The sequence below is a fragment of the Wolffia australiana genome, chromosome 7 (genome assembly GCF_029677425.1).
Source record: "Wolffia australiana isolate 7733 chromosome 7, ASM2967742v1".
NCBI lineage: Eukaryota > Viridiplantae > Streptophyta > Magnoliopsida > Alismatales > Araceae > Wolffia > Wolffia australiana.
Window position 1 is genome coordinate 14,529,945 of NC_135841.1, and position 9,577 is coordinate 14,539,521.

The 9,577-nt window shown below is 41.3% G+C and overlaps 1 long non-coding RNA gene across 1 annotated transcript; it reads right to left on the reverse strand.

Annotated features, from left to right (window-relative positions):
- Positions 1-1,738: 1,738 nt before the first annotated feature.
- Positions 1,739-3,569, reverse strand: LOC144705775 (uncharacterized). Its single transcript, XR_013582104.1, has 3 exons — positions 3,070-3,569; positions 1,949-2,306; positions 1,739-1,866 (listed from the first exon to the last, which is right to left on the reverse strand). It is a non-coding gene; the product is annotated as an uncharacterized LOC144705775 (long non-coding RNA).
- Between the last annotated feature and the right edge of the window lie 6,008 nt (positions 3,570-9,577).

Here is a 9,577-nt window from a genome sequence, read left to right on the forward strand (position 1 = left end):
AAGCTAAATTTCAAGTATTCAATACTTTCTCCTTATAGATTTGACCCCTACTTGCTTTATGCTTGTAAGGACAATAATAATTATTGTTGTAAAAACCAGATGCCTTAAACAACATATTTAACTCTAATTTCAGTTCATCACAACACAGGCCACACCCACCTTTTTTATCACTATACCAATAACCCCATGTATTTGTGGTTTTGCTCGTGTGTTGCAGGCGGCATGGCTCGTCATCGTTGGCTTTCTAATTAATAAAGAGTGAAATATTTATTTTCCATGTATCCACTTTTGATTTCATAATTATTGCGAATAAAGTCAGGGCTTTTTCTATTGGCCCACATTGTTTCTGCGATGGAAAAAATAATGCCACTTTTTGGATATGATTAGTGATCTAATCATTATGGAAAATGACGATTTTTCACCTTTCGACAATTCAGATTATGACACGTGGTATGGGTGACAATTAACCACAAAAATCATTTATTAATTAATATAAAATGCAATATAAGTTATTTTGACTTAGAAAACCGTATCTATGTGAGTATAATGTAAGACATTTTAAGAAAATTCATACTCTGACTCAAAAAAATATTATTTTAGAATATAAAGCCAAAAAATTCCTCAAAATACCTAAAAATTCAATAGTCTCCTCCACTTAAATATAAATTTTAATGATGGGTCTGATATCACTCAAACATAACATATATCCAATATCTATATGATTATGGATATCCGCATCTGCCTTCATATTGGGTTCAGACACAAATATCAGATAGTAATATCACATCTAGGTTTTCTCTATGTCTATAATATTTTTGATATATTTCAAATATTTTCTCCATTGAGTACAAAAAACTAAAATATATGAATAAATACACTATTTTTATACAAGTACAGTAAATAAAAATACTTAAATTTTTACTATAATATGTGGTTATAGAATGAATAGAATTTTTTTTATGATCAGTATAATGGCACACTGCATAATTGGCCATAAAATTATTTATTATTAGGTAAGTGAACTTTATAGGTAATAACATTACTTAGTCATCTAATTAGGTTGATTACTAAGATTGTTTCCCTTAGAATATCTCTCATATGATAAGCCATGGGCATCATCCAATAAGCAGCAAGTGACAAACCATTAGCGGGAATGGTTTCATGCAGAGGACTGGAGACAATGAATGATAGTCAAGTGAGGTGATAAGCAATGAGCTATTAGTAGCAGATGAGAGTTGAGCAAGGGGGTGAGAGACAAAAGCAAGAGGCACGTGAGCCAATTGCCAGTGTTCAAACAATGTGATTAAAAGGTCTGATCAAAGATTTTCCCATCCACCAACTTTTTATTTATTTTGTTAAATCAAAGATAACTCCAACCAGATTCGACACTTATCATGAATTGACTCTAATCAAAGTTGACCTCTTATTAGAATCATCTGTAGGTCAACTCAGACCAGATGTCGACTTTTAACCATAGTTGTAAGTGTACTAAACTTAGCATGATATTTAATTATAATGATTCTTTATTTTGAGTGATATTAAGATTATATATGGGATAGGATAGAGAAATATAGTAATGACAGATATAAAGATTTAGAAAATAGTGAAGAGGTGTATTTATTTTTATATGAATTGTTACATTTAATTTCTAATTTGAATCTTCATAGTAATTTAGGGGGATTCAAAAATTTTGAGGAAAATGTTACAAAATTCAGTAAATAAAATTATAAATTTATATACATGGTTAAGTCTAAAGTTTTAGCAAAATTCACTAAATATATAGGACATTGGCTCTGTTAAAAAACACCCTTCCCCTAGGAATATCCCCACGCCTCTGTCAGAGGTTTGTGCTTACTTGGTCATCACCTGTGTAGAAAAAAGATAAGAAATAAAATAACGATGATTACGAAAAAATGGAAAAAATGTAGTTCATTTAATTGATGTGTACCTCGAGCACATGTCACCACACCATCTTGTCCATCATCACCATCCGAATCCAGTTCAACGTCAGTGTACCATCGTTTGTTGTCCGCACGGAGCCAACACTTCACAGTGATGAGTGTTTCGATGTTTATCAGTGACAGACGTGATCTCTTATACGTGACAGTAGCGTTATCAACCGAGAACATGCGCTCGGCAGGAGCGCTTGTCGCACATACAGACAACAACTCCCTCGTAATGGTTGCAAGTAAGGGGAAACGCTTCACCCCTGTGTTGGCCCGCCAAGATAGTTGAGTGAACACACCCTCATAAGGCACGACCTCCGTTAGGTATTGGTTGAACTCGTCCCACGTCGACCTCGTTAACTGATAAGCCGAAAAATCACGTAAAATTACGTGGTCGTTGCACTTTTTAGACTTATGCAATAAATTTATAATTCCCTTAATTACTAAATAAGAATATAGAGCAAGCAAGGGGTCGATCCGCAAGGAGGCAACAATTCAGAATTTTCAAACAATTTTTATGAATCAAGTCAAGTAATTTTGAATTTTGCAATATTTAATTCAATTAATATTAAATAATATTCTTAAAATAATCAAAATTAAGTAAAACTTAATTTTGATTTCGGTCAGATAATTCCAGATAAGAATATTATTATTATTTTAAGCTCATAAAAATATAAATTATTAATTTCCCAATTTAATAAAATTTATAATAATTTTCAGAATTAAAATTGGGAAATTAATAATCAAGAAAGTGATTTTTGAATTGGAGTTCAAAATGGATGAATTTTCGGTTCAAATTTTATTTTTGGGTTTTTTATATATTAAATTAAATTCCTAAAAAATAAAAACCAAAATATAGAGAGAGAAACAAATCAAATTAACCTAGAGAGAGAAAGTGAAGAAATTGGGGAAAGCCCCAATTTCGACCCTAAATTAAAAATGTAATGAAGCAGAAATGTCCTAAAATGATTAAGAATTAATTATCAAAAGTCAGATCTCAAATCCAAATCAAAAAGAAGTGCTGATGCATTCAAAACATGAATCTAGGGCATGTACATTTCGCCCATGCCAAGGCATTTTCGAATCGTTCTAGAAGATGATCAAATACAATTCAGAAACTTACAAATTTGATAAAGAGATCCAGATCTGACGACTTCCAGAATGCCTCCTGTGTCCTTCCTGGCCAATTTCTTGGGGAGAGCCTCCAAAAGTGAATTTTGCCTTTTTTCTGACCTCTATTTAAAGATCCAACCGTCCAGATTGTAGAGGAGGAAAAGACGAACCTGCCCTCAAAATTTCAGCCCAATCGGAGTTGTAGATTTCAAGATATCGCAGTTTTAGTGAGATCAAATGTGGGCCGTTGGATCTCTTTTATTTTCTCTAAAAAATCGGAATTTCCTATTGGCTGGGCTTGATTTTCTCGCTTTCCGTGTTTCGGGACACGTGCACCCTCGTTGTCCGCGTCGGCCGCACTTTCTGACTTTTCAAATCTCTCTCCTCCTATTAAATATCTTTTCTTCTCTCTCCTCTCTAGCCGCTCTACTCTCTCTCCTCTCTCTTCCGCTTTTCTCTCTCTCTCTCTTTTAATCACTCTATTTGACTTTTCCTATCTCTCTCCTCTCTTCTCTCCTTTTTTATTTAATTAATATATCCCTTCATTCACTCAATTTCGGCGAATGACGTGGACATTCATTTTAAATGCATTTAAAATGCAAAATAAATAATCAATATATTATTTAATTAAATAAAAATCATTTCTTGCCTAAATAATGGTCAGAAAAATTCAGAAAAATTCATAAAAATATGGGAAATTTTCAGAAAAATCAGGAGATGATTTACTGACCTTAAACCAAGCAAATAAAATCATGTAAAAATATTTCTTCACTGAAACAATGTCAAATTCCATGTAAAAAATGATAAAAAAATATGAAATAATAGAAAAACGACATGTTAACTGATTTCAATGTATTTTATCATGATAACATGCAAATATGACCATTAAAACACATAAATAGAATGTATAATTCAGTAATTAAGTATATTAATTTGCATGTTATCATTAACGCACGTGCCAGTTGGACTTTCTGCATAATGGTTTGAAGCAAGGAGTCTAATTCTTTACCTCTTGAGTGCCCCTCATCAGCGTCCCCTCTCGGTTCATGCCTCGTCGAGTCACATAGTAATAAGGACCGTACGTATGCGATGATTGCTTCTCGGACGCTCGGGCAGAGCATTGACCCTTTGTGGAATGGATCCATCAATGACGCGGCGGTGATTGCCTCATTCGCCCACAAGATCTCTGCATACTGTGCAAGTTTGCAATGCATCGCCTTACATACTTGCGCTATGTTGGAACGATCTCCTTCATGCAACCGTCGTACGCGCGTGAAGAAATTGCCATTTTCGATTTGCTAGACCACTTCCTTCATGTGTTCTATCAGACCGTTTATGAGATATAATACATCACATATCGCCGGCGTCACTATCTTGCAAACATGATCAGTGGATACGGCAAAACGTCCAAGGATGCGACAAAACTCTTTCACCAACTCCACTCGTCCTTTGACATCTGTGTCGCCATCCCCTTCCTGCCAAAAGCCTTCGACACTTCATCAATTATGTCACGCTTCTTCACGGCGGTTGCTAACATAGCGTACGTGTTGTTCCATTGGGTCGGACAGTTTAAGACGACCATGTTGGAGTCCTCAACTTCGGGGTCGTCTTCACATGCCTTTTTATAATGTTCTCTACGTTGCATAGAGCTCTGAAGAGTGCGCACTAGTGTCTGCACCTCTACAACTTCATCACCCAAACATAACAGACGGCATGCTCCCTCATTGTCGTCAGATGCTGAGAACATATCTCCAAATTCGTTATCCTGATCGATGTCATTGTGGTCTGCTGTCCTGGTCACGTCGCCTTCTTCGGGCTCTACTGCTTGGGCCGAAGGAATACATAAGCTTTTTATTGTCGCTTGCACAACAATGTTCAGAATGTGTGCAACACATAGGACATGCCTTCTGGTGCTAAACGTCGGGTTAACGATCTTTATCTTTCTCGCCATCAATGCTAACATCCTCTTATTCACCGTGGCATTGTCAATAGTCACATCGTAGAACTACATAGGTACTGGCCACATGTAAAATCACAAGTTTAATTAATAAGATAAATTTGACGCTGAATGCTGACCTTCGGACGTAGACATAATTCTTCTAGGGCCTGGAGAATGATGGACGCCATGTTTTCCCCATCGTGCTTGCCGACGATCTCTTAGATAGCAAGTACCCACTCTCTGTACACCCATTTGTCGTCCACCCAATGGACGGTGATGCCTAGTAGTCCAGTTCTGTTCTCAGCCGTCCATGCATCTACGATGTGTGACACTCAGTCCACGTTCTCCCACAGCTTCACATATTGTTTCATGCGACCATGCATTTAGATGGTCCACTGCTTAAAGACCTTCGCACTTGGAGGATCCAAGTCGAGAAGTGTCGCGTAACGCCACATCTCCTTAAAGGCGAGATTCTGAACAATGCTCCACGGTGAGTCAGTCATGCATATAAACCGTGCAATGGCATTCTTCGTTTCCTCCGACATATGCCCCCTCATCGGCCTTCGTTGGCTTGGTTATCCCTGTTGTTTGCTTTGCAATTTGTCCGATGTCTTCCGACACCTCGCCCTTAAGCTCCATGTGACGAGCTGGATGGCAAGCTTTGTGATGGCGCACGCCATCGAGGAATGCATCGATGTCATTCGCGCCCCGCGCCCGCGACGTTGAAGGCCGGGTAATTTTGCTCCGGTTATCTTTCCCACTTTTCGTGTATCTTTCTTTCGTGTTTTGCTTTTATCCCGTTCTCATTCGCCGTTTCGTCGTGTTTCGTCGCACCCGCGACGTTTGTCTTTTTGTTGATTTACCATGGGGGGGGATGGGTCTCTCTTTTTTCCCCCTCTTCCCCTTGTTCTTCCCCTATCTTCTTCTTTATTTCCCCTTATTCCCCATCATTCTCGTCTTGTTTTGTAAAGGGGAGCCCATTTATAAGGGCTTCCCAAAGGACCCCGTTTGGCCAATTGGGGGCCCCCCCCCCCCCCCCCCCCCCCCCAATCTTATAAGGGAAAGGGTGGGCGCCCTAATATTCTCAGACCAGTATTTTCATTCAGGCATTTCGTCGAACACGCGACTGTTCTCCTTCCTCGTTTGACAAGAACATAAAGAGAAGGAAGAAGAGGAGAAGAAGAAGGAGAAGGGAAGAGGAAGAAGCAGGAAGAAGAGGGAAATGACCCCTCTCTGGTGCAGCTCGACGTCACCGTCCCCCCTACGAAAGCCGACGATGCCGCCGTATGTGTGCTCAGCTGCGACCGCTGCTATCTGCCGCCACGTCGTCGGCCCGTGCGGCCGCGCCCGTCACCCACGTTCGCTGACGCCGGAGGACCCTGACTCTGGCGTCTACACCCCTCCAGACTCGTCGCCGCTCGAGCCCGCGATCCCGTTGATCGCTTCGTCTGGCCGCCGCCTGGGATCCGCAACCAGACCTACCTGTGGATGGGTTGACCTTCTACTGGTCGACTGTCCCATTCGTTTGTGGTCGATCGACCATGCAACCGATCTAACCCCCCCCCCCTTCCCCCTCAAGGTAGCCAAACGATCGACCACCCAGTTCCACCCGAATCGTCCGATTGAGCCGACCGGTCCGACCGACCCCTGTCGATCGGATTACCCAGTCTAAACGATCCGCTCCATCTAATCGACCAATCTGGCCCCCCTTTGTTGATGTCGCACCGCTCGATTGTCCGGCGCTTCCGCCCACTGGCTTGACTGCCGATGCGGCCGCCACCGGCGCCCTCCTCAACGTCCCATCTTTACGAGAAGCTCGAACTCCCTCCACTACCATCGAGCTGCCGTGGTCTGTCTGGCGCCCTTCATCGAACCTGCTCCGACCGCCGATCGTCGACGAATCACCGCACTACGAGCCCCGCCGTCGAGATACGCCGTACTCCCGTCGCTTGTTTATTTACTCCTTGCAGTGCATTTTCGTTCTGACTCCACCGTGCTCGGGCTAGGTAGGTGAGTGAGGTTAAACAAGAGAAAACTATGTATTCGAGTGTCTTACCGGTACGGACGAGTACGTCCGTTACGTGCGAGCCCAATGGATTGAATTCGTTCGGTCGTAGACGCCTTCGTCGCTCCGACGAGGTTCGAGAGGCCATTGTCACCGTCACTCGATGACCCGTCCAAGCTAGGAGCTCAGCGCCTCCCTTGAGTCAGAGTCTGCAAGTACGACACGAAGGACCCTCATCTCGCATCGTAGTTACATAGCCGTTTGGCTAATCGTCGGACGACGACACCGCCGTCATCCGATACTACATCCTTTATCGGCACTGAACAATCATATTCGATGTCGACCAGACGACGTCCCCGACATCGTCCTGCATCACTTTGAAATGTCGCCAAAATACGTCGGTGCTTTTGTCGGCCTACCGCTTTATCGCTTTTCTCTTATTGTACGGGTTCATCTCCCGGCACACTAAGCATGCATAGTATCCATCTTTCATGTGTTCGAAGTAGTCAATGATGACTGAACGATTCGAATGAAGGTGACTCTGTACGGCACGAGAAGTTCTTGTGTCCGTATGTTTAGGACCTATAGCTCCCCATCCAGATCTGTCTTGGGTTGGGCCACTGCCTCCGGGTGGGTTCATGTTTCTAAAGGCAAAATTTGGTAAGCAATGATTGATTAATACGGCATCGCATGATGTTGAACTATGTTTTAAACTCTGAAGAAAGTAAGGGATACAATGAATATAACCAATAAATAAACCGATCACTGAGGTAGAATGACAGAAGCATAGAATTCACTGAGAGAGAATGACAGATGGGTGAATTCGAGAGGAAAAATGTAGAGTTAATGAGTAAAAGAGAATGAGTGGGGAAGGAGAATTAGAGAGTAACAAAGGGTAAGAGAGAATGAGGGGTAATTAGGGAGTAGGAGATAATGAGAGGAACGAAGTAGAATTAGAGAGTGGGGGAGAATGAGAGGGGATAGGCAGAATTGGAGAGTAAGGGAGAATGAGAGTAGGGAGGAGAACTAGATGTTAAAAATTTAAAAAGATGGGAGAGCGATATAGACAGTAGAGGAGGGCAAAGGAGAATTAGATAGTGTTATAAAATGAGATGATGAGGGAGAATTGGAGAGTGGGAGAGAATGCGAGGAGAGAGTCAGAATTTGAGAGTGGGAGAGAATGAGAGTGGGGAGGGAGAATTAGAGGTAAAAAATTTAAAAAGAAGAGAGAGCGATAGAGGAGAGTAGCGGAGAATGAGAGGAGAGAGGAAGAAATAGAGAGTAAGAGAGGGTCAGGGAGAATGAGACAGATTTAGAGAGTGGGGGAGAATGAGAGTAGAGATTCAGAATTAGAGAGTGGGAGAGATTGAGAGGAGAGAGAGAGAGAGAGAGAGAATTAGTGGTAAAAATGTAAACAAGAAGAGAGAGCGAGAAAAGAGAGGATATGAGAGAGGGAGAGTTAGTGAATACGATAGAATTCTAGAGTAAGAGAGGGTGAGAGAGGATAGGGAGAGTTATAAGTAAGAGTTAAAAAAACCATAGCGTGAGAAAGAATGAGAGGAGAGAGGAAGAAATAGAGAATAAGAGAGGGCAAGAGAAGAGAGGGAGAATTAGATTTTAAGAGAGATTGAGAGAGGGAGTGAGAGAATTATAGAGTAAGGGAGAATGAGATAGAGAGGAAAGGGGCGAGGAAGAATTAGAGAGTAATAGAGGGTGAGAGAAGAGAGGGAGAGTTAGAACTATAAGCTAAAAAATATACAGATCATGAGAGAGAATGAGAGAGACAGAGAGGGAGAATTAGATTTTAAGAGAGATTGAGAGAGGGAGTGAGAGAATTATAGAGTAAGGGAGAATGAGATAGAGAGGAAAGGGGCGAGGGAGAATTAGAGAGTAATAGAGGGTGAGAGAAGAGAGGGAGAGTTAGAACTATAAGCTAAAAAATATACAGATCATGAGAGAGAATGAGAGAGACAGAGAGGGAGAATTAGATTGTAAGAGAGACTGAGAGAGGGAGGGGGAGAATTATAGAGTAAGGGAGAATGAACGAGAGAGAAGAGAGGGGCGAGGGAGAATTAGAGAGTAATAGAGGGTGAGAGAAGAGAGGGAGAGTTAGAACTATAAGCTAAAAAATATACAGATCATGAGAGAGAATGAGAGAGACAAAGAGGGAGAATTAGATTGTAAGAGAGACTGAGAGAGGGAGTGGGAGAATTATAGAGTAAGGGAGAATGAGAGAGAGAGAGAAGAGAGGAGTGGGAGATTTATTGAGTAAGCGAGGGTGAGAGAGAATGAAGGAGAATTAGAGGTAAAAATAGGAAAATGTTACAGAGCGTGAGAGAAAATAAGAGAGAGAGAGATAATTAGATTGTAAGAGAGACAGAGAGAGGGAGAGGTAGAATTATAGAGCAAGGGAGAATGAACGAGAGAGAAGATAAGGGCGAGGGAGAACTAGAGAGTAATAGAGGGTGAGAGAAGAGAGGGAGAGTTAGAACTATAAGTTAAAAATTTACAGAGAATGAGAGAGAGAGGGAGAATTAGATTGTAAGAGAGACAGAGAGAGGGAGAGGTAGAATT